Consider the following 24,828-nt stretch of genomic DNA (forward strand, 5'->3'; position numbering starts at 1 on the left):
CTCCCCGGTTGCTGTCTGTCTGGGCCCCCTTTCCTCCTCCTCCCTCCTCCTCCCTCCTCCGTCTCCTGGCAGTTTGGGCTTGGCGTGCCTGGGGGGGGGTGCTGGGGGGGGCAGCAGCGCGTGTGTCGCCGGAGGGGCCCCGGGTGTCTGTGTGTGTGTGTGCGCGCGCGCGAGTGTGTGTGTGTGGAAGGGGCTCTCTGGCTGCCGTGCCTGGCTTTGTTATCTGCTCGGAGGAGGAGGAGGAGGAGAAGAAGAAGGGACGCGGGTGGGGGAAGCCAGTCTGGCACAGGCCTCGCGGGCTGCTCGCTCTCGCCCGCCCGCCCGCCTGCCTCTCGCCGCGGCTCACCTCGGATGCCACCCCGAGGAGGGACCTTTGCAGCAGCAGCAGCAGCCCGCCGGCCAGCTGGCCCCAGCCGGGGACGCCACCTTCTCCTCCCCGCCAGCCTCTGCGGCTTGGTGTCAAGTCAGCTGGAGTTGGGTCGGCCTCCAAGCGCTGCGGGGCAAATCAGGACAAACTTCGGAGCCGGGCGGCCCAAACCTCTCCGGGCGACGGCCGGGAGGGACCCCATCCGGCTGGAGCTCAGGCGCCGGGAGGGCTGGCCTGAGTGGGCCGGACCTTCTCCTTGCAGCCGGCATCAATCGCGGCGGGGCAGGTGGGCGAAGAAGCCCCCGCAAGTGGCCCAGACAAAACCCTGGAGGTCTCCATCCCGAAGGCTGGTGCCGAAGTGCAGTGCCGCCGTCTCCGGTTCCCATTGCCCCGGCGGGCCAGCTGGGACCCGAGCTGCAGCGGGGCCCCGATTCTGACGGCACCTGACAGTGACTCCGCGGGAGTCGGCGGAGTTGTCCTGCACCAGCTCCAGCGGGAGCCAACTCTGCTGGAGGTCAGGAACCAGGATCCGGGAGTTCCTCCTCTTCTCTTGCCGGTGGTGTCTATGGAGAAAAGCTCTCCGGGAGTCCCTCGATGGTAATCTGTGCCTCCAGCCACGGCAGGGTTGGACCAAGTCGCTGTGGGGGGCCGGAGAGCCAGATTCTGCCCTTGGCCAAGTGGGAGCTCCCCGGGCTGAACCGCTCCGGAGCCCCTTGGGGTCAGCTGGCCGCATCGGTCCGCTTCAGCCAGCGAGGAGGCGGATTTCACTGGAGTCGAGGCTGCCAAATCTGTGCCTGCTGCAGTTGGTGGAATTGGGGACAGGAGTGCTGGCACCGCGCGGCCTGCGTTCCGGCATAACTTTGCACAAACTCCAGCACAGTGTTGGCTGCGCTCAGTCCTGCTCCCCCCCCCCCGCCCGCCGAGCAGGATCTGACCCCAGAGAATTACACGCGCTGCCCTTTTCGGCAGTGTTTGGAAGACCTCGAGGACGGGCGGATTTCCGGTGTGTGGGACAAGGTTTGAGGGATGCTGGGGGGGGGGTGTTGTGGAGCACAAACTGGTGTGTGTGTGTGTGTGTGTGTGTGTGTTCTGTGATGTTTTGGGGTGGGGAGGGCCTGTGTGGCTATGAGCAGCGGGGCGTCTGTGTTGGGGGGTGGCGGAGAGAAGCATGTTTGGAATCTGTCATGGCAGTGGGAATAGAGTCAGTATTGGGGGGCAGTTATTGGGGCTGATATTTAATATTTTTATGGGTGTTTGAGGGTGGTGCAGAGGTGGAATGGGGTGTCTCTGCAAAGAAGGAATGTGGGTTTGATAGCCTGTGGGGGGAGGAGAGGGGGGCCAGGAGATCAGATGGGTTTCTCTCCAAGTGGGGTTGGGGTGAGAGGGAAGGCAGGTGAGGGGCCGAGGCCAGCAGCTGTGGGTCCAGGACTCCGTTCACAGTGTCGACCGAGCTGTCAGAGGAGGAGGCAGGTGAGATTTGCGGAAAGGACCCCCTGCCTCTTCAGGTGTGTGTGTGGGAGGAGGGGCTTGCTTAAAAGGTGGAAGCTGAGATTGCTTGGAAAGAGAGTCCCTAGAAGCTCCAGGGCTTTTTAGGGGAGGCAGAGCGGCAGAGACCTAAAGGTGAACTGGGGATTTTAATGAAGCAGTTAATTAAGGTTTAGTTGGCTCAGGGGGCAATGGGAACCCAGGCTTCGCTCCAGAGCCTGTTCTTGGTGTTGGGATTTAGCTCTGGAGTGTGCAAAGCAGTTGCAGAATTTGAGGTTGCCTCTGGGGGCATGCAGAGTGCTTTGGGGGTGGCCACTGTTGAACAGTTGCAGCAAGCAGACCGTCGACAGGGCGGGGAGTGTCATCTGTTTGGGGACAAAGACAACTTGGAGGGCAGAGTGGGGGGGTGTCTGTGAGTGTATGGCTTAGCCCCCTCTGTACCTCTTGTTCTAGCAGCGGGGTGGTGGGGGTTCCAGATTGCGAAAGGAGGCCTTGGGCAGCCTCCCCCTGCTCTCGGGCAGTTTCCAGTGCCTGCCTGTGCCTGGCCCTTTAAGAGTGCCCAGGTGAGCAGGGCCGGGAAGGCTGGCAGCAACTGGCTGACAAACGAGTCAGGCAGGTGGGTGGGAGGGAGGGAGGGAGGGAGTGTGTGGAGGAGGAGGAGGAGGAGGAGGGAAGTGCAGGTGAGTCCAAAGGGTGGCCTGGCCCGCTGCGGAGGGTGCTTTCTGTGTCCCTCCCCTGCCCCCTCCTCCAGGGTCGAGTTTGGGGGGCAGTGGTGGTCTTGTCTTTCTCTAGGCTGCTGTCTGGGGCGGGCGGGGGTGGGTGGAGAGAAGGGGGTTGCTCTGGGGGCTGACTGCATTGCCCAGGCAGGGAGGCTTCTTGGTGCATCTGGCCCTGATCCGTCTTGTGCGCCTTTGGCATAGGGGCAGGAGCCGGCTGGCAATGGGCAAGGATTGCTGACAGGTGCCCTCCGATGATGCTTTTCTGGGGCGCAAGAGAGGTGTGTGTGTGTGTGTGTGTGTGTGTGTGTGTGTGTGTGTGTGTTTGCAAATGATGGTTTCTGGGATCTGGGCACCCCTGGGGCTGGCCGGGGTCATGTGGGGCCGTTGGGGATGAATGGAGACACACACACACACACACCAGCCTGCTGTCGCTGGCGTTCTCTTTCCTCCTGAAATCCAGGTCACATGGCTTCCTAGTGGGTTGGGTCAGAGCAGCAGCAGGGCATGCTGGGAGCCAGGATACCTGGGTTCTTCTGTGCCCAGTCCTAGCAAGGGGGTAGACGGACTGCAGGGAGGAGGTTGTGGGTGGTTTGGGGCGCTGAGGGGTGTGTGTGTGTGTTGTGGGGGGCAAGGCTACGAGAGGAGGGGACGGGACTCCTTGGGAGTGGGCTCTTGGGGTGGGGGGCTTCAGCCAAAAGAGCATCCTGTCTTCCCATTTCCTGGTCTGTTCCCCAACCCACCCCACACCCCCGCCCACAGGGTTGCAATCCTGGGAAGAGAGATAAGCAGGGCATATAAAAAATGGTGCGCCTGTGTCCCACAGAGTTTTAGCGGTGGGGCCTGACCCACAGTGGCACGTGTGCAGAGGCAGGGCTTGGCCCCAGCTCTTCTGGGGGTCGACCCCCGTCCCCGCCCCCAGAGAGGGTCCGCTATCTTCAGGGTCTGGACTGCCCCTCTCCTCTTGATTTCCTGACACACCCCAAATGTCTCCTCCCCCCTGCCACAGGCGCCCCACCCACTGCCCAGGCTGACCTAAGACAGGGTCAGCGTTCTGGTTTTGCTGTGTTTGAACAGTGTTTGAACAGGGGTGGGGTGCGGGGAGGACACGGCTCAGAAACAGACCTTTAAAGTGTGTGAATTGTGCTTTGGGTCACACACACACACACCCTGCCTGGTGGAGCAAACTCCCCCAGCCTCACAGGTCATGTCCCCCCCACCCCCCAAAAATCTCTGAGTTCCCCAAACTTTTCATAGAACAAAGACCTTTAAGCATCTCTTTTAAAAAAAGGGGGGAGGACAAAGAAAGCCCTCTAACTTCAGTGAGCCCCAGAGAGGAGACCTCCAAATGCCCTTGGATCCCCGCACCCCACCCCCTGAACGGATATGCCACCTCCCCTTATGGGGTGGGGGGGGGTGCTGTGCCCTGTCTGCCTTATCTCCTTCCTCTCAGGTGGGGCACAAAGTTGTGTGGTGGGTGATGGGCGGACTGCTCACGTGCCTCGGATGTGTGGGGGGTGGGGTCTGTGTCTGGCTGCTGCTTCCGGGGGGGGGGGGAGGAAGGGCCTCCATTGGCTAGCAGCAAAGCGGCACATACACCCCCTCCCCACTTCCTATCCCCCCCCACTCCGTTTTTCCTCCTCCTTCCTGGGAGGAAGTTACCTGTGCTCCTTCCATGGCTGTTTAGGAACCCTCCCATCCCCTTTTCTTGATCCATAGAGTTGTGCCTTGCATGTGTGCGCATCTGGGGAGAAAATGGGTGCCGTTGCACACAGTTACACATTCTTTGTTTGGAAAGCACCTTGGTGGGGGAAGAAGGCACGGAAGCGTCATGGGCAAGGTTTGCCCGTGCATCCGTCCCGTCGGGGCACGTCACACACACGTGTGTTTATCTCTGCACGTACTTGGTGGCACATGCGCCCCATCCTTTTTTCCTAGAGAGGAATGTGCTGCTTGTGGCACCATTCCGGCCCCCCACCCCCGGGTGCCCGGCTCCCAGGCATTGCTTGCCATTCTCCCAGCGTCACGACCTGCCAGGATCCTGGCTACTGTTGTGCAGGTGAGCGGTCATTTGCAAGAGGAGCTTGACTATGGAGGCTCATGGGTAGCATCCCAGCATTCCACTGGGGAGCATTTTCCATGTGCTGCCTAGCCAAAAAGAAGGAGGAGGAGGTTGACATCTGAATATCCAACTTCTAAACAATGCACCTAACAAAACGTTAAGTGCTAATAGCTTTGTGTGAATGTGTGAATTCAGTGCATGTTAGCAGAAGTATATTTGCTAACAGTACTGAATATTTGCTTCAGTATATGTTGGCAAAAAGTCTTTTGCAAATCTGAAAATTCAGTTTATGTTAGCAGAAGTCTGGCTTATGATGTTTTCCTTCTCTTATGCATTTATGTCACTGCATGCGTGTGTGCACATGTGTGCGCTCACACTCAAAGAGACTGGGGCAGAACCCCAGGGATGCTTAGGGACTAGAAAGTGGGGGATTAGGTCTCAAGCTCTGGTCCCACCACAGAATTCTGCCCAGCTGTGGGAAGAACCTCAGGACCTGTAGAGATGTAGTTGTGGGTTGGAGGGCATTGATGGGAGAATGTGGGGGGTTTCCCAGGCCTGGCACAGAGGGGCAGCTGTGGATTCAGGCTGATGGGATGAGGTGGTTGTGGACACCTTATCGGCTGATGTGGTCCCTGTTCCGGAGTGCAAAGAGGGACAGTGACCCTGGAGATGGTCCCTTGCTTGGAAAAATGTAAAGGGACAAGCAAAACCAGCTCTCTGTGCAGGAATGCAAGTGTAGGGTCAGTGAGGCTGTTCCCCGTGTCCTGTTCCGCTTTGTCCTGCCTTTCGGTCCCAAAGGATAGGAGATGCAAAGTAGGCAAGGTGACCCTCTGTTGGGCCACCTGAGGTTGATGTAGGAGTATGCATGCTTTTGAGTGACACAGGCCCCCTGCTCGATGAAGAGCTCTGTGAAATTTAAAAACTTTCATACTCCAACAAACTAAGTTGGCCTGATGAAAGAGGGATTGTGTATTTTTAAACCTCATTAGTTCTGTGGTGCTAGAGTCCTCCCTATCCCAGGGGGGCTCACTGTGGGTCAGAAATACCAGCAAAGTCCCCCTGCGTTGGGTGCAGCTGCCTGCGCCACCCTAGGAAACCGTTACATCATAAAATGCAGCGAATTGCCTGCTCTTGCATCATCATGGAGGGACATCAGCCGGAGCACAGCAGAATGCATACGGTGCAAACTGCTCTCTGTGCTAGCAGAGGACAGCCAGGTCCCCACCTTGCTTTGATCAGATTTCCTTCTCTCCACCTGCCCCACAGGTACATTCCCAAAAGCCCCCAGCTACAAATTTCATCCTCCGTTTGCGGTTGCTGCATACTAATACATTTAAACTGTGTTTAAATACGTTGTACTTCATGCTGCCCCCCCCCCCCCCCCCAGGAACCTAGGAAGCTGCCATATACTGAGTCAGACCCTTGGTCTATCTAGTTCAGTATTCACAGACTGGCAGCAGTTTCTCCAAGGTTGCAGGCAGGAATCTCTCTCAGCCCTATCTTGGAGATGCTGCCAGGGAGGGAACTTGGGGCCTAGATGCTCTTCCCAGAGCGGCTCCATCCCGTGAGGGGTAATATCTTACAGTGCTCACACTTCTAGTCTCCCATTCATGTGCAACCAGGGCAGACCCTGCTTAACTATGGGGACAAGTCATGCTTGCTACCACCAGACCAGCTCTCCTCTCCAAATGATTCAAATCTCCCCCTCCCCTGCAAATGATTGTGCTGTCAGTGTTGACTCCTGGCGACCACAGAACCATGTGGTTTTCTTGGTAGAATACAGGAGGGGTTGACCGTTGCCTCCTCCCCCGCAGTATGAGATGATGCCTTTCAGCATCTTCCTATATCGCTCCTGCCTGATATAGGTCAAAGACTGATAGAAAACCAAATTCTCTGTTTGAAGCAGAAACGCATATGGGAATATCACCAATGGGTCCTATCTGTCTATCTGTCTATCTATCTATCTATCTATCTATCTATCTATCTATCTATCTATCAACTCCTGGGCTCTTTTGGAAGGAACGATGTTCCATGAAAGACAGGTACCATGTTTGGGAGATAGCACACCTGGGTCCTTTCCTCCAATGTTGCAGGAGGAACCGTGGAGTAATGTGGATGGAGTATGGGATTGGGAACCTGGGTTCTCCATATGGGAGCCAAACAAAGTCTCTCTGACTTGACCCAGAGAGTTGGGGTCACTACTACTTGGATTAGACAAACTACGTGTGTTGGGTATTAGGGCTGGGGTCTAGAACACCCCTGCAATAATGGATATTTTTGGGGGGTGGGAAGGTAAGAGCTCTCATTTCGTTCATAGGAATGCAACCCGTTACCTCCCCTCTTAACTCAAGGGTTCTCAAGCCTGGGTCCCCAGGTGTTGTTGGACTACAATTCCCATCACCCACAGCCACGATGGCCAAAGGCTTTAACTGAGGGTCACCCTTATTTGCACCCTTTGCATAGAGTTGAGCTGAAGATTCTACCTCCCTTTCGGGATGGCAAATGCAGAACAGGAGGCCACTAAGTAGTTGTGAGTTGGCTGAACTTCTGGAACCCAAGGGGCGTGCTCCTGCATGTACGGCACCTGCGTGTGAGTCCGGAAGTGGTGGCTGAACTTCCACTTAGGGGGCGGCTAGTCCCTATGAGGCAATTGTGAGGACACATGCAAAGCTTGTGGGGGGCGGGGGCTCTTTCTGGCCTCCCTCTGGCTCAGGAGTGGGCCCCAGAGGTTAGAACAGGCAGAGGATGGCCTCCGATCTGCTCCTGGGGAGAAATGCACTCTGTGTGTGGTCAGTGGCATTCTGCTGATCGTACGTCCTGGGCTGACCCTGGACAGAGATGCTGAGCTTGGGTTCTGCAATGCCCCTGAAGGGTGGTCCATGCGGACAGCCCTGGAAAGGGGGCCTGACTCCCCACTGGCACCCCCGCCGGGGATACCACAGAGTCCCAGCACTGTCTCTCCGGCCACTTGGTCCTCCAGCCACGGAAGGGATCTCCCAACCCTCGTGGGCGGCTCTGAAGGGCCCCCTTGTCCTGGCTGGAGTGGTCCTTCCTCTGTGCATTGTCTGCAGACAGTGGGGCCTTTATCTTCTCCTCTGTCCACCCAGATAGGCCATCCTCCGGGGGGGGGGGGCGTCTCTGCAACGCCCTCTCGCTAGGACTGCTGCGTCAGGCGGAGAGCCTCCTCGTGTCACTTGTCCAATCTCGCATGCTCTGTGCCCGGTTGGGAGCTGAGTGAGAGGAGGGAGAGCAGCCACCGGCTGATAAGGGGGGAGAGAGAGAGAGAGAGAGAATGTGTGACTTGCCCAAGGCTGTGCAGCAGGCCGGTGGCACCTGAGCCCCCGGGGTGCCCTGCCACCGCCTCCTCGGTCCTCAGGGCCCCTTTGCCTCCCCTCTGGCTTTCTCTTTCTGCAAGAGGCAGCTCCGAGGCATCTGCATGGACTGAGCTGTCCTGGGCAGGGCAGCCTCACCAGGGCTGTGGCACTTTTGGTTTGGGTGTGTCGGCCCAGCCCCGGAGGGAGGGGGATCACAGGAGACGGGTTGGGGCAGTCTTTCAGCAGGAGGATCCGGGCCGCCTTCTCCCCGCTAAGGCTCTGGCACAGAGTTTGCGCCCAGCAGCGGGTGTGGGGGTGACTGAGGGGAGGAGTTGGGGGGGCTCCCCTGCATTGGGAGCCACTCGGGCCCGATCCAGCCCTCACTCGGCAGGCGGGAACGGAGGAGGGCGGCGGCGGCGGCAGCTGCACTGAGATAAGCCGTAGCTGTGACTTCCAGGGAGCTGATAACACAAGAGACCATTGTGGCCTGTCAGTCTGGGCCTCCCGGGTCAGGATGCGCGGGTGGCAGCCGGCGTTGGCGCCTGGCTGAGCAGGAGCGGGGCCGCCTCCTCTTCCCAGGCAGCCTGGCTTGCCCTTCCTGGCACCGGCTCCCCAGGTATCCTCTCGGGGGTTTCCCAGGTGCTCCCCCGCCCTGAACACTTGCGCAAGGCTGGATAACGGGTTTGCCTGGAGTGCCTTCTGCCTGCCGTGGCATCCTGCTGCCGCCGTCGTGGGGCAGTGGGGGGGATCCTTGTTAAGCAGGGGGTTGCCTTCTGGGGTGGAGGCAGTTTCGCACCTCACCCAAACGCGGCTGTCTCTGGGGTGGAGCATGTCTCCTCAAGTGTGTCAGACTGCATTGGGGTGTGTGTGTGTGTGTGTGAACACTGGCCGATCTCTTTCTTCAAGGGTGTGCGTGTGTGTGCGCGTGCGCCTGCGCTGTGAGGGCTACCCGAGTACCTGGTTTCTTCCTCCAAGATTTGGTCCCTCCCCGACAGTTGCGGTGGGGAGGGAGGGGGTTCTGCTCTTTTCACCCAGCCTGCCCACCCCTCTCTCACACCTGCCTCCTTCTTTCCCACAGGATTGGGTTCCCGCACCATGGCCGAAGCATAGCCGCTGTCCCCCCCCGCCAGCCGAGCCCCGTGGGCCGACTCGCTGCGTGGGCCCCGTGTGGGGGGGGAGTCAGCCCATGAGAAAGCAGCGACGGGACTCCCCCTGTTTCGGTGAGTGGCTGATGGTCTCGGACCTCCTTGGCATCTTCTGTCCCCCATGAATGACGTTGTCCAATGGTCTAGCTTTCGTTTCCCAGAGTGCTGGGGGTTTGGACTGGGGCCGGGAGCCATGAAGCCTCTCGGAGAGCAGGGACGATCTGGAGGTGTGCCACGCGCACGTCGGGGACAGGGCTTGCGGTTCAGGGCATCCCTTCCAGTCTCCTTTCAGGCCATGATGTTATAGAGTGGGAGTCCCCAACGTTGCCCCCTCACCCAGTTTTTGGATTACAATTCCCATCATCCCCTGCTGCAGGGCACAAATGCTGTTGTGGTGGGGGGGGGTGATGGGAGACGTAGTCCAGCAGCGTCCGGGGGACCAGGGTTGAAAACTCTGGTTATATAGACAACTAGCATGTATCAAATGAGGAGCTCTGTCTTTTAAAGGTGGTGGTGGAGGAATCATCCCCCTTGGTTGGAAGGGGGGATTTAGCAGGAAATCTGTGTTGTCTTGTGAGGGTGGCGCGGAGCGCATGTGGATGCAAAAGCTCCACCGTGTGTGCATTCATGCACAGAGACCTTTGCACTTCTTTGTAGTAAAAGAACACACACACACACACAAAAGCAGGTGTGCGCTTTCAGCCTCCCATTGTTCCCTTCCTTATTTCCTCCCCCTCTCCGGCCGCCCCACATGCTGCTGGGTTGGAGCTGAGCTTGGACTCCGGCTCTCCCTGCCTCCCCTGGCACACTGCCATCCGAGCAGCTGGGCATGGTGTGGGGGAGGGACGCAGCAGCGGCAGAGGGAGGTCCCTCTACGTAGCCAGGAGGAGGAGGAGGCCGGGCGAGAGTGACTCACCCCGGCCCAGCCCATGCGCCTCCCCCAAACACCACCGCCACTCTGACCTTAAAAGGCTCCTTGCTGGAGTGCACGGTTAACCCCACGCTGCCCTTTCGCGTGGCAGCAGAGCCTCTCAAACCAGACCCACAGCCCCCCCCCCGTTTCTTCCTGCCCCTCACTTCTCAACTCACAAAGCCCCACATGAGCTTTGAGAGCATGCCGGTGTGTGTCCCATTTTTGTTCTGTCTGTCGGTGCTGGAAGAGGAGCTTGGGAAGGAGTGCGTTCTCCCAGCGCATGATGTGCCGCTCAGCTCGGAAAACTGCTTGGGGTTTCTGTAGGTGGCTGCTGTTACGGGAACACTTCACTTCAGCACGGGGTGTGTGTGTGATATCTAGACATCTAGGCCCCTAAAGAGCATGTGATGTGAAGCAGCCTCTGTAGAGTTTGTGTACAAATTCCACACTGTTCCACAGCCAGTTTCTGGCTTCCTTGCGTCCACCTCCCCTACTCGCTCTCTCTGTCCCTCTCTCGAGATTTCCCCACACACCCCCATCTCAGATAATCAGTTGCTATCTGTGTGCATCTTTGACTGAGCCACGACTGAATGTTTAACTGTTTGCCTCGCTACAGCCCAGGTGTCTCATTGTGAAAGTGTCTGGGCAGCTAGTGTGCGCACGCATGCCTTTTGATGTCTCTGTGCTATGGGAGAGTTTGGGGACCTACTTGACAGGTAGACCGTTGTGTTGTAAGGTGGTGTGCCCTCTGTGGGGCCCCCTCCAAGCATGTAAGGTGCCAGTCAGTTGTGTGGGGGAGGGACCTCTCTATGTGCGCGTACACACACGCAAAATCGCCCCTTTGGTGTGTCTGACCTGTGCGCTCCCACATAAGCTTCCTGCGCTAGCTTCTGGCACTTGCTTTGCGCCCTGGAGCCGGCTGGCTTCCCCGAGAACGCGCTTGCATCCAGCAGGGAGCAGGTTTCGGCTCTGGCGGATGACGTGTGCCTGTGCCCGCCGCCAACAGCAACTGGCGTGATCCCGGCGTCCGCCCCGCGTGGCCATGTTTTTTTAAAACCGCCTCAGGGTTGCTTTGGAAATCGCTTTCAGTTTCTCAGACAACCGGGAGGCTGCAGGGGGCTGGAGCAGGGGGTGGGCCTGGTGGGCGGCAGGGCCCAGGTGTGCCCAGGATTTCCACGCTGCTCCAGGCATGACACAGTGGGGAGGGGGCTCCCGGGGCCAGAAGAGGGAGCGGAGAGGAAGGCGCAGCACCAGTGACATCTCCCACTATGCTTGTGGCTGGAGAGCCCCCCTGAGCGACTGTTCTGTGGCACTAGGCATGCGCCTCGATTGAGCAACTGGCTTTCCTTCCTCTGTGTGTGTGTGTGTGTGTGTGTGTGTGTGTGTGTGTGTGTGAGATGGGTCTTCTGAGTGTGCCGCCGTCATGGGTTGTGTGTCTGCCGATCAACCCTGAGTGCGTGGACGTAATCCGGGAACGGTTGTTTTCGTCCCCAAAGAAACGAGAGGGCTGTGTGTGCGTGCGCCTTTATTTATCTGTGTTCATCCTTGTGTGCCTCCCGTTGTTGTGCGCTGCTTTTTGCCCGCCAGCCCACGGCGGCTATGACTGTGTTGTATTTTTGTGGTTGCATTTCCTCAGAATGCAATGTGGGGAAAGAGGCCGGGCGGTTGGGCTGCGAGTGGGAGGGCCGCCGCCTTCCCTGGGATTCCCAGGCGGGGCAACGGGTGGCCCGGGGAGAGGGAGGGACCTAGGCTGGGGGTGATGATGTCACCCTCGTCCTTTAAATTGGACCAGTTTCCCGGGGGAGGGAGGGGGTCTGAGTCACTGTGGCCGGAATCCACCCCCCCCCCGCGCGCGCGCACACTCCGCTGACTTGGCAGGGACCCCGACCCCCGCACGGGGTGAGGGGGAGGGGAGGAGACGGAGACGCGGCTGCTGCCGCCGCCGGCAGGCAGGCAAGCGAGGGAAGGAAACACACACCGAAGAAGTTAGACGCACCGGTGGTGTTGTCTGGTCTCTGCGCTCCACCAAAAGCCCTCTGGCTGAGCCGGCAACTCTCCCCTTGCTCCCACTTCCACCCTGGGGGACCTGCAGACACCTTTGAAGTGGGCCACGCCTCTCGCGAGGGGCCACCCCTTGGGTGCCAGGAGGTAAGGCGACCTTTCTCCAGCTCCGGCTGCCATGCCCTGAGTGAGGCTGGGTTGTGGGTCTTGTGTGTGTGTGTGTGTGTGTGTACCTGTACTCTCTTTCCCTCTGGGCCACACAACGAGAGGGAGGGAGGGTTGGTGATGACAGCGTGTGCGAGCAAACGTGTGTTGCGGCTCTGCCATGTGGGACTTCGCACACTCTCAGAGGCACTCTTGATTGAACCTGTCTCAGATGAATGTGGCGTTCTGGCTGTGTTTGTTTCGTGTGTGTGTGTGTGTGTGTGTGTGTGTGTGAGTGAGAGAGAGAGAGAGAGAGAGAGAGAGAGAGATTGTGTTTCTAGCCAGCTACAACTCTGTTTTGTGGATACACCGAAGTTGTAATATAGTGTGCTCCATCTTTCATCAGTGGCCTGCCTTTTGAGAGACTCAGGTTGTCTCCCCAGTGTTGTGGTTGTGTTTTGCTTGAGCATCAGGGTCTCCTTTGGAGTTGGGTGACTCTGGGCCTCCATCTCTGTGTCCTGTTTCTGTGTCCTGGCCTCCCCTGTATATGTTTGTGTGTGTGTGTGTGTGTGTGTGTAGGCTCTGTGCTTCCCTTGCACCTGTGCACGGACCTCTCTGTGCCAAAATCTCATCTCTCTTTACAATCTGTCACGCACCTGGTCATCTCCCATTTGTGTCTCTCTGACTTGTTGTGGTGGGGGGGGCATTTTCTACCTGGCCCTGTGCTCTCCCCCCCCCCCGTAGAGTGGGGAGGCCCCCCTGTACTGGGCTGCTGTTGTGATGTTGTGTTGTGTTCCCTCACACATTCAGCGTGAGCAGTCAAAGAAGGGATGGAAAGTGTGTGTGTGGGGGGGGGTGGTGGTGGTGGTATTTATTTATTTATTTACATTTCTAGCCCGCCCTGTACCCAAAGATCTCAGAGCGAGTTACAATAAAACCAGTATCAAACATAATTAAAATTCAGCACCATGAAATAAAAAATACAGTAAAAATGGGGTCCAGGGTAAAGCTTGTTTTAGAAATGTGATCCTCTCGCTGGGAATCCCATGCTGTATACCTAAGAAGAAGGGGATTCCCCAGCCCCTGTGATATGTTAACCCCTGAAAAGCCAGTGGGGCTTTCCTCTAACGTAATCAGCTGAACTTCCAAGTGGGTGGGGTGTGTGTGTGTGTGAGAGAGAGAGAGAGAGAGAGAGAGAGAGAACGAACACCTTGTGATGCAATTTAACAACAACAATTTATTTACCGCTTTTCAACAAAAGTTTCCAAAGCTGTTTACATAGAGAAATAATAAATAAATAAGATGGCTCCCTGTCCCCAAAGGGCTCACAATCTTAAAAAGAAACATTAAATAGACACCAGCAACAGCCACTAGAGCAGGGGTTCTCAGCCTTGGGTCCCCAGATGTTGCTGGCTTCAACTCCCATAATCCCCAACCAAAGACCACTGGTGCTGGGGATTATGGGAGATGAAGTCCAACAACATCTGGGGACCCATGGTTGAGAACCCCTGCACTAGAGGGATGCTGTGCTGGGGATGGATAGGGCCAGTTGCTCTCCCCCTGCTAATTAAAGGGAATCGTCACTTTTAAAAGGTGCCTCTTTGCCTAGTTAGCAGGACTTAAAACACACACACATTTGTGTCACTGACCCTTTGCAGTCCAGGTGTCGTGTGTGTGTGTGTGTGTTTGTGTGTCCCTGTGGATTTGTTGTGGCTGTGTGGGGCATCTCTGAGTCCCTGGCCGGCATCCTGCTTATCTCTGCAAGAGGAGGAGTTGACGTCTGTCAGTCGGGGCTGTGTGGTGTTGTGTCCTTGTGTTGCCTTCTTTCTCTGTGGAAGGGACAGCTGTGCCATTTGGCCCCCACTAGTGGGAGTGGGTGGCTTTGTTGTCAGCTGCTAAAGGACATCTCCGTCTGAGGAAGTCGGTGGGCTTCTGGCATGGCGCCCTTCTTCTCCCCCTGTAAGGCGGGGGGGGGCACTGGGGCCTGTTTCTTTCATTGGGGGGGTGGGGAAGCCCCCCCCCGCAGTGCCGTCACCGTCACCGGTGTGGATGTCGGTTCGCCTCTCTCTGGGCCTGCCCCCCTCGGAATGCGTGTGGGGATGAATGACCGGCGGCCGTGACTTTCCACACACCCCCTCCCTTCCCAATCCTCTGTGGTTTCCAGGACACAAGTGTGTGTGTGGGGGGGGGGGGGGCTAGAAGGCAGCCTGGCTGGTGCTGACTCAGCGCTGACACAGCTGTTCTCACCCTCCTGTGTCTCAATGTGTGGGGGAACCATTCATTGTGTTGAATGAATCACACACACACACACACACACACACACACACACACACACCCCACATGGCTTGTTCCCTACACACAGATTTTCTAAACCCACATCCCGGAAAGAAGTGGGGTCACTCCAGGCTCTGGGCCCCCTTGACCTATTCAGACTTCCCACAGGATTCTCTCTGAGCCCCCTCTCCCAGTGACTGCCCCCTCTGCTCTGCCCCACACCCGGCCGCCTTCCACACTCTCCCCACACGACGCTATCCCCTTCCTCCCTTGGCTGCTTTCGGGTCCATCCGCCCTCGCTTCTCTCGCCGGCTGCTTCCCCGGGATACCTGCTGGTCTCCTCTGTGCTGAAGGCGCACTTAACCCCCCCTCCCGTGCTGGGGGCATGCTCACCCCCCCCCCAGCTCACGCTCTTGTGAGCTGCGACTTCCCCTGTAGCTTTTCCGCTGCTTCCCTTTTCTTGGCAGTCCGCTCAGCCTGGCTGCACAGAGGGAAACGGAAAGGGCTGTTTCCCCCGTGGGCGGTGGGTGTGGGGAGCCCAGGACCACCCCCCCCCCCGGTCAGCGGCGTCATCCCTGATCCAGCCGGGGGAGCCTGGGTGGGCAGCCTCTGCTTCTGGGAGGACAGCATCTCTGCGGGGTGGGGTGGGGGATCACGCTCTGGGGAGCATTTGGGGGAGGCCAGTGGCAGGGCCCTTTCTGCCCCACTGCTTTCCTGGCAGCCCCCCCCCCCGCCCTAGGTGCTCTGCTTTTACCTTCCCGGTGGCGTGGGAGGGGTGGAGATCCCCTGCACCTCGGGAGCGTGCCTGTGGAGGCGGCTTGCGCGAAAGGAGGGTCACCTTCTTGGCCTACCCAGAATTCTGTGGCGTGGGAGGGAGAGGTTTGGGGCGCATGGCTGGTGGCGCCTGATATGTGTTGAGGTGCGCATGCGCGAGCGAACTATTTCGTGTTCGTTCCTGGCCCGGTGGGTTTTAAATTTGCAGAGGGGGGACGGGAGAGATGGTCCCGGCCTGGCTGCAGCCACCCTCGGCTGGGCTGGGCCGGGCCATACGGTTTCCTCTCACGGGTTGGGCCTATTCCGCCGCTTGCCCAAGAACCGGTTTCCTAAAGTGTGTGTGTACTGGTGTGTGTGGGGGGGTTGCTTCCTGCTCCTCCCTGCGCTCCGATGCCCTGCCTCGCTTCCTCCCCGGTGCGGTGCGCTGAGCCGGATGACATCTCTGCTCTTCCCCACAGTGCCCGTTGGGCTCTCTGAGCGAGAGGGGGAGGCAGAGTGCTGCTCCTCGCAGCAGCGATCTATCGCCTCACTCCCTTGGCCCGCGCAGGGAGATTTCCAGCCTGCTTCCCCGCGGCCGAGAGCACCATCGGCAGCCCACGCGTGCAGGCCTGGAGCGGTGCGGGGGCGTTGGCACCGTGGCCAGATGGGGTGGGAATTGGCCGCCGCGGCCCTCCGGAGAAGGGAGGGTGTGAGAGCGGGAGGCTGGGTGCGTCTGCCACGGGCCCACCTCAGCCTCCCACGCTCCGTTGTGCTGGGACTTGCCCCCGTGGCTTCCTCTTGGCTCACTCCCGCCTGCGTCATGGCTCAGCCCAAAAACCCCGCGGCGTGGAGAGTCTGACGGCCGCCGGGCGGGGAGATTGCCGTTCACGTGCAGAGGAGTGGGGAGACTGCCGTGTGGCGGGGTACCTTCCGTCTTGGGGACGGTGTGTGTGGGTGTGTGTGTGTGAGAGAGAGAGAGAGAGAGCATACCGCTCAGGTGCGCAGCTGGGCACATGGGAGTCAAAAGTGCGAGCCAGGCGGGTGGTTGGTCACGGCCGTGAGCACGTAATGCGCTTGTGAACATGTGGCGCACGGAGAGGGACGGGGTGTGTGGCCGTGCGTGGAGAGGGGTTTGCGGAGAGCACGAGAGTGTCTGGATGTGCTCAGGCATGAGGAGAAGCAAGACGCGGCCTGGAGAAGCCTGAACGTAACCTGGTAAAATTCCACACAGATAAAGACAAGAGGGAGAGAGCAGGAGGAATCGCTTTCCAGGGAGGCCCCGTCTTCACCTGGCGGCAAAAAGCAGCAGAGAAAGGGGGCCAGGCGTGTACCTCCTTTGGCAGCCTTTCCCACTGTCTGCACACCCGCGCTGGGAAGGTGCGGCCCCAGACCCCGAGGCTGCCACATCTGGAGTCGTGCCTTCCCCTGTGGACCTGAGGGAGCTGGCGGGAGGGGGTGCGAGGGGGAGAGAACCCGTCACGTGTGCCACTCCGGGGCCATGTGGAAGTCACAAGCCCATGGATGTGTGCAGCACGTTCAGAAGTGGAAGTGCATCATGCGCTCCTGTACAGAAAAGAGCACCAGCATGGTGCAGTGGTTAGAGCCAAGCGTAAGCACTCAGACTGTGCCTTGAAATGGGCTCCTGCCTCCCTGCCCACAGGAGCCTTGGAGCCAGTGTGGTGTAGTGGTTAGAGTGCTGGACTAGGACCGGGGAGACTCGAGTTCAAATCCCCATTCAGCCATGAGACTCGCTGGGTGACTCTGGGCCAGTCACTTCTCTCTCCGCCTGACCTACATGGTAACCATGTACACCCAGAGGTGTCCAACTGCAGCCCTCCTGCAGATGTTGGGCTATAGCTTCCCAACATCCCTGGCTACTGGCCACTGTGACTGGGGATGATGGGAGTTGTATTCCAAAAACAGCTGGAGGGCCGTGGTTGGACACCCCTGGTGTACAGCGCCCTGGGCTCCTTGGAGGAAGGTAAAGTTAAAGTGTGCCCTCAAGTCGGTGTCAACTCCTGGCGCCCACAGAGCCCTGTGGTTTCTTTTGGAATAATACAGGAGGGGTTGGCCATTGCCTCCTCCCGCGCAGTATGAGATGATGCCTTTTCAGCATCTTCCTATATCTTCCTATGCTGCCCGATCTAGGTGTCTCCCATAGTCTGGGAAGCATACCAGCGGGGATTCGAACTAGCAGCCTCTGGCTTGCTAGTCAAGTCATTTCCCCGATGCGCCATTAAGTGGCTTCTTGGAGGAAGAGTGGGATATAAAAGGAGTGAATAAATAATAAAAGACAAGTGCAGCTGGGTAGGGAGCAGTGGTGTGAGGAGGAGAGCTGGTCTTGTGGGAGCAAGCATGAATCGTCCCCTTTGCTCAGCAGGGTCCACCCTGGTTTGCATTTGAATGGGAGACTACGTATATGAGCAGGGGAAGGTCTTCCCCTCAGGGGATGGGGCTGCTCTGGGAAGAGCACCTGCATGCTTGCGTACAGAAGGTCCCAAGTTCCCTCCCTTGCAGAATCGCCAAGAAAGGGCTGAGAGAGGAGTCTCCTGCCTGCAGCCTTGGAGAAGCCGCTGCCAGTCTTTGTAGACAATGCTGAGCTAGAGGGACCAAGGATCTGGCTCGGTATAGGGCAGCTTCCTCTGTCCGCAGGTGTAAACACAGAGAGCACACAACCGCACGCTGCCCAGCCACGTCGGCCTTACAGGTCCAGAAGTGCATGACTTACACGCCTCCCATGGCCACCTGTTCTGCCGTGCACGATTTATACAGGCACCGTTCACATGTACGCTCCGCTTTGGGGCAGATGCTCTTCCAGTGTTCTGAAGAGCTCTCTGGAATTTGTGTGTGCAGAACCAATGGGGCGGGGGAGGATTTCGGACCTCTGCGTTTCACAGGTCCCCCCCACCATGAGCAACCCTGTCATATTTGTGTGGCTGGTTCAGATAAGTAATTCCTCCATACAGTTAGCATGCGGTTGTGGGTGTGAGGAGGGAGAGAGCGTGTATATTTCTGGCTGGTCTCTTACTCACAGCGCATCCTGCATGATGTGAAAGTTGCTAAAAGCACCACGTCCTTTGCATCTTCTGTCATAGACACACATCTCAGCTTGCCTGTGTCCTGTGACCTATCTAACCCAGGGTTGCACAACTTCAGCCCTCCTGCAGAGGCTGGACAACAATTTGGGGAGGAGGGCGGGTCTTGTGGCAGCAAGCATGGATTTTCTCCTTTGCTAAGCTGGGTCTTCCTTGGTTTGCATTTGAATGGGTGACTACCTGTGAGCACTTTCTGCTGCAAGATATTCCCCTTAAGGGATGGAGCTGCAGCTCCGTGGGAGGACATCTGCCTTGCGTGCGGAAGGTCCCGAGTTCCATCTCCGGTGGCATCTCCAGCAAAGACCCCTGAGCCTGAAACCTTGGAGAAGCTGCTGCCTGTCGATGTAGACAATGCTGAGCTAGATGGACCAACTCCCCTAAGCCCAGGCGGTTGACCGCTGTGGCTGAGGATGATGGGAATTGTAGTCCCAAACCAGCCAGAGCGCTGGAGTTGTGTAGTCCTGATCTAAGATGTTATTAACGTACAGCCTTTTAATGTCAGAGTTGTCTACCTTACTCGCCACGGGGTGTGTGTGTGTGTGTGTTGTTAACACATGGTTTTGTGTGCCCCCCCCCGCCTCGTAATCGCCTTTCTGTGATTTGCCTGTGACTTCTTCATGAGCCCCTCACACCAGCAGCTGGTAGTGGGGGCCCTTGGCAGGAGGCTGGTGTGTGGCGTTGCCATTGGGGTGCTGATGGTGGCCTGTGCTGTGATTCTGCAAGGCTGTCGGCCTATTCCAAGCTGGGACTTTGCGCCAGTGGCTCTCTGGGAGGGAGGCTCACCCCTGCTGCCAGGATTACACGCACACACCGGAGGCCCCCCCCCCCCCCGCCGTGCTTTGCTGCGTCCCGCCCCGCCTTGAGCCAAACTTAGCTCTCAGCCTGTGCAGTTCCACAAATAGCCCTGGGGACTGCAGTTGGGTCTGGACATAAATCCAGGGCACTGCTGCCCCTGTCCAGAGTTGAAAGGTGGTGGGGAGGAAGTTCGCTCCTGTCCTGCAGCCCTGGGGTCCAAAGTGCGGCCAGGTGTGGGGGAGGCCGCGTGGGTGTGAGCCCCCCACCTCCTCTGCCCACCCCTCCCCAGTCCATGCCCTGCCCGAGACACCAGCTGGCTCTCGCCCACGGTAGGAAGGCCAGAGGAGGCTCTGACCACACCGGAGAACAGGCCGGCCTGTCTGGCTTGTGGCAGGAGACAGACAGCCACGGCATTGGGGGGGGGGGGGAGCGTGTGTGTGTGTGTGTGTGTGTGTGTGTGTGATTGTATGAGCAGTGACGCTCAGCGGTGAGTCACAGGCACTGTTGGTGACTAGCGAGTCACTGTCTGGGCCCCCATTTCCTTCCCTCCCTCGGTGTCCGGTGGCAGCGTGGGAAAGCCGTCTCCCGTTTCCAGGAGCCCTGCTCTGCCAAACCTGGCGTGTAGACATTTCCACACACCCCCACAACAGTCGTCCTGGAGGGGGGCCGGGGCAGAGAGTCAAGGATCCGTTCCAGACAGCTAAGCCTGAAATAAGGCTGCTTGGCTTCGGAGACTACCACTTCCTGGCTCCTCTGCCCTGGAACAGGTGATGAGCAAGAACAAGACCACATAATAACAACGGGATGCTTTTAGGTGCATGCAGAGTCCTCCCCCCCCCCCCACACTGCTCTCACCTAGAACAAGGCCTTTCCAGGAGCAGGGCACTGTACAGAGTCTGTTTACATTGGGCCAAACATGTTACATGGATTGCAGGCTTTAGGACTGCACAGAATTGTTCTTCAGGAAGGAAACATTTCTAGTTCACAGCTGCACACTCTCTCTCCCCCCGCCACTCTCCCAGCTCTGATCTAAACTTCTCCAAACTGCAGATGCTCTCCGGAGATCTCTCTGATATCGTTTGTATTTCTATAAATTTTGCTCGGGACTCCTCCCCCTCTGTTTTTCTCTCCTCCTCCTCTTCCTCCCCGTCCCATTCATTGGTCTATTTCAGGCATAGACCTAAGAAAGCCCTAGACTGGCAGTTTCTTCTCCTGGAGATTGGATTTCCTGTTTATTTTTGAAGCCTGGGCTATCTCTTCCGACAGGGGTAACAAAGGCAACAGCTTGCAGGAGACAATGGAGGAACCCCCCCCCCCGGGCCTTATCTCTGCATTGGGTTGCCAGCAGCGTTTCCTGCTTCCCCCCAACACTGAAGCAAAGCTCATTCTGTTCAAACTCCCTATCGTGTGGTGATGGTGGGGGTGGGGGTGTGTGTGTTAAATTTTTTATAGAGTCCCATCAATGCTTCCTGCATTATGAGGGGCGGAGGGAGTCCATTGTTGGTATTATTACCTCCACATTGCTCCGTGTGTGTGTGTGTGTGTGTGTGTGTGTGTGTAGCCAAGAGTGGTATACATGGAAGAACTGGGCCAGTTTGAGGTGACGAGAGCGGATGTTCCAAACTGTCTGGAAAAACTAAAAATTAACAAATTGCCAGGGCCAGGTGGCATCCACCCAGGAGTTCTGAAGGAACTCAAATACTAAATTGCTGATCTCCTAGCAAAAGTATGTAACTTGTCCCTACAATCAGCCTCTGTACCAGAGGACTGGAAAGTAGCTAATGTGACTCCGATTTTGAAAAAGGGATCCAGGAGGGATCCGGGAAATTACAGGCCAGCCAGCATAACTTCGGTGCCGGGTAAATTGATGGGAAGCATACTTAAGGACAAAATTGTTAAACATATAGAAGAATAGGCCTTGCTGAAGGAGAATCAGCATGGTTTCTGCAAGGGAAAGTCTTGCCTCATTCACCTTTTGGAGTTCTTTGAGAGTGTCAACAGGCATGTGAACAAAGTTGATCCGATTGACATTATACTTGGACTTCCAAAAGGCTTTTGACAAAGTTTCCCACCAAAGGTTCTTGAGTAAACTTAGTAGTCATGGGCTAAGGGGACAAGTTTACGTGTGGATCAGTAACTGGTTGACGGACAGGAAACGGAGGATAGGAATAAATGGTCAATTTTCACAATGGAGGGAAGTAAGAAGTGGGTCCCCCAGGGATCTGTACTGGGACCAGTGCTCTTGAACTTGTTCATAAATGATCTAGAAATTGCGATAAGCAGCAAGGTGGCCAAATTTGCAGGTGACACTAAACTATTCAGGGTAGTGAAATCCAAAACAGATTGTGAGCAGCTTCAAAAGGATCTCTCCAAACTGGCAGAGCGGGTGACAAAACGGCAAATGCGGTTCAATGTAAGCAAGTGGGGCAAAAAACCCCAACTTCACATGAACACTGAAGGGTTCTGAGCTGTCGGTGACTGATCAAGAGAGAGATCTTGGGGTCGTGGTGGACAGCTGGTTGAAAGTGTAGACTCAGTGTGCAGCAGCTGTGAAAAAGGCCAATTCCATGCTAGGGATTATTAGGAAGAGGATTGAAAATAAAACTGATACTATTATAATACCCTTATACAAATCTATGGTGTGGCCACACCTGGAGTACTGTGTTCAGTTCTGGTAACCATATCTTAAAAAGGACATTGTAGAACTGGAAAAAGTGCAGAAGAGGACAACCAAAATGATCAGGGGCCTGGAGCACCTTCCTTATGAGGCTAGGCTACAGCATCGGGGGTTCTTTAGTTTGGAAAAGAGGTGACTAAGGGGAGACATGATCAGGGTATATACAATTGTGCATGGACTAGAGAGTGGAAAAAGAGAAAACTTCCTCCCTCTCTCACAACACTAGAACCAGGGGTCACCCCATGAAACTGAAGGCCAGAAAATTTAGGACCGACAAAAGGAATTACTTTTTCACATAGCACATAATTAATCTATGGAATTCTCTGCCACTAGATGTGGTGATGGCTACTAGCTTAGGAAAAAGGGGACTAAGAGGAGAAAACATAGAGGTCCATCAAACTATGCATGGTGTGGAGAGAGAGAATTTTTCTCTCCCGCTCTCATAACACTAGAACCAGAGGTTATCCCATGAAACTGATGACCAGGAAATTTAGGACTGACAAAAAGAAGGACTTTTTCACACAATGCCTAATTAACCTGTAGAATTCTCTGCCACAGAAGTGGTGAAAGCTACCAGCCTGGATGACTTAAAAAGAGGCCTAGACAAATCCATGGAGGACAAGTCTATCAATGGCTACTAATTTGTGGGCTATAGGCCACCTCCAGCCTCAGAGGCAAGATGCCTCTGAATAGTAGTTGCAGGGGAGCAGCAGCTGGAGAGAGGAAGGCATGCCCGCTCACCTCTTGCCTGTGGGCTTCACAGAGGCCTCTGGTGGGCCACTGTGTGGAAGAGGGTGCTGGAATAGATAGGCCTTGGGCCTGTTCTTAACAGTCCTATAAGGCAGTCCAATTTCTCTATTGCTGATTTCAGTGGGGGATTTCGACTAAGCTGCATGGTGATCTCCACATTTTAGATGAAGCCTGAGGTGGGTAGCAGCTTCCAACTGCTCTCTAATGACAGGGTGGCCAGCCCGAGGCTCTCTGGTGATTGCTGGAGCACAATTCCCATCATCTCCTGCTGCAGTTTGTTGTGGCAAGAGGTGATGGAAGTTGTAGTCCAGGAAGTTGTAGCCACCCCTTTTCTCATAAGCTTTATGAGTTGCCAGCTTTCCAGTCTCTCTTGGCAAAAGATGAAGCCACCAACCCTGGCTTCCAGTACAACATGCCTGATGTTACCAAGAGGCAGAGAGACGGTAGCAATTACCTAATAGGATCGAAGGATATTTCCAGCGAACTCATTTCACTAACAGCATTTAAAGCACTTGAAATAGACACTTAGGCGTGTTGAGAACAAACCCCATATCCTCTTCACCCTTTCTGAAGACTGGATCTACATTAGTCCACCTCCAGTGCAGCGGCATTTCAGCCATTCTCCAAGATGTTCTGAAAGTGTACTAGCAAGTTATTTTACGACCGTAGCTGTTTCCGAGTCTCAAGGAGCAATAGTTCCACTTTATTCTGCACCAGGCAGACTTTATCTGGTGTATTGCATCCCGTTCTGGACACTGCACATTGATCTCATTGAATGTCGATAGGTGTTTCCTACCCAGCTCCTTATCAACCTTAAACTGCAATCCTGACCCCTCCCCATTCACCTTTCATGAGTTTCCACATAACTCACCTTTGGGAGAAGATGGAGGAAAACTAGGAGCTGAGCAGTTCCACCTCTGTTAACATTGCACCTTACTGAGCCGTGGGCCTAGAATTCTGCCAAACATGCACAGGGGTGGGGGACCCTTTTTGTTGCCCTTTGCATCCCTGTCCGGAACTCCGCTCGTTCGAGTAAATTCTATGCTAGTTGGCAAATTCATTATTTTGTACTTACTGTGGAAGCGTCAAGCCTCACCTGTCGTTTCAATATTTATTGTTGTATACAGTATTTACTTGTGTTTTAATAATGTATGGGAATTTGCAGGCTGTTTTGACTACCTTGGCATTTCAGAGTCTTGCTTTGAATAACTAACTGACCCTGTTAGTTTCAATGGGACTTCTAGGGAGGAGGGCTGGTCTTGTGGTAGCAAGCACAAACCGGTCACCTTTGCTAAGCAGGATCTGCCTTGGTTTGCATTTGAACGGGCGACTGCATGTGAATGCTGTACAATATTCCCCAGAAGAGCACCTGCTTTCATGCAGAAGAGCGCTGGACTCCTGCCTGCAACCTTGACAAGGCTACTGCCGGTCACTGCAGACCAGGGCTGCACAGCTCGGCCCTCAAGCTGATGTTGGACTACAAATCCCATCATCCCCAGCCACTGTGGCCAATAGTCAAGGATGTGCAGCTGTGGTGTAGGCAATCCTGAGCTAGATGGATCAGTGGTCTGACTCTGTATAACACGGTTCCCTATGTTCAGTCAGGATACCAGCCAGTAATTCCGCCCCCCAACATATTTTGTTTTTGGTCTTGAAAGGTTTGTGAATGTTACTTTGGCCAGGCTCATGTTTCAGCCTTGTTCTGTCCCCATCACCCCCACAAATGGCTTCCTAATCACCCTGCACAGCCAGTGCTTGAATTGTGCATGCCGGCACAAGGGGCCTTTGCCACTCAAACAGAGAGACCCCAGTCGATGCCAGAAGACTAACCTAGTCTTTTTTCCCTTCTAGCTCTGTGATTTCAGTCCTTGTTAGGAGACAAATGTGAAAGATGATTGGTGGCCACGTGAGGGACATCGTGCGATTGGTTGTCTTTTAGGAGAAAGAGACCCAGTCCCTAGCAGGGTAGGTGATCGCAGGGTGTGGTTTGCAGCCAGAGTGGTGGAAGGGTAGGAGTTAATGCTGGAGCAGTCATTGGCAGAGCCCCCACCTCCTTTCTCTAAATGAAGGGATTCAATTGGAGGAGGAGAAGAGAGGCCCTACCCTGCAGGGGGTGGGGCCTGTTTTCATTGGGTGGACATACACTGCATGTTAACTCCTTCCTGCACTGAATTGTACAGTCACAGAGAAGGAAATGTTTGATGCATCTGTGTTGAGTATAGCGTGTGCGGGTGTTCAACTAATACTGAAATGCAAAAGATTAGAAGGACATTTTTTCTGCCCAGTTTAGAGACTCTGTGTAATTTCTGCAAACTTTGAGGTAAACACAACAGTAAA

General features: G+C 56.0%; 1 protein-coding gene across 11 annotated transcripts in view; it reads left to right on the plus strand.

Annotated features, from left to right (window-relative positions):
- The window catches only part of KDM6B (lysine demethylase 6B), a 100,014-nt gene that overhangs the window by 25,386 nt on the left and 49,800 nt on the right, over positions 1–24,828 (plus strand). For 6 of the 11 annotated variants that reach the window (XM_053260423.1, XM_053260412.1, XM_053260424.1 and 3 more), the window contains exons 2-3: positions 9,023–9,164; positions 24,343–24,456. The gene's annotated coding sequence lies outside the window, so the exon portion shown is untranslated. Of the gene's footprint in view, positions 1–167; positions 1,371–9,022; positions 9,165–11,873; positions 12,151–24,342; positions 24,457–24,828 lie in introns of those variants that run through there. The other 5 variants (XM_053260414.1, XM_053260415.1, XM_053260417.1 and 2 more) reach the window with 5 other exon arrangements.

The sequence above is a fragment of the Hemicordylus capensis genome, chromosome 6 (assembly GCF_027244095.1).
Source record: "Hemicordylus capensis ecotype Gifberg chromosome 6, rHemCap1.1.pri, whole genome shotgun sequence".
NCBI classification, from domain to species: domain Eukaryota; kingdom Metazoa; phylum Chordata; class Lepidosauria; order Squamata; family Cordylidae; genus Hemicordylus; species Hemicordylus capensis.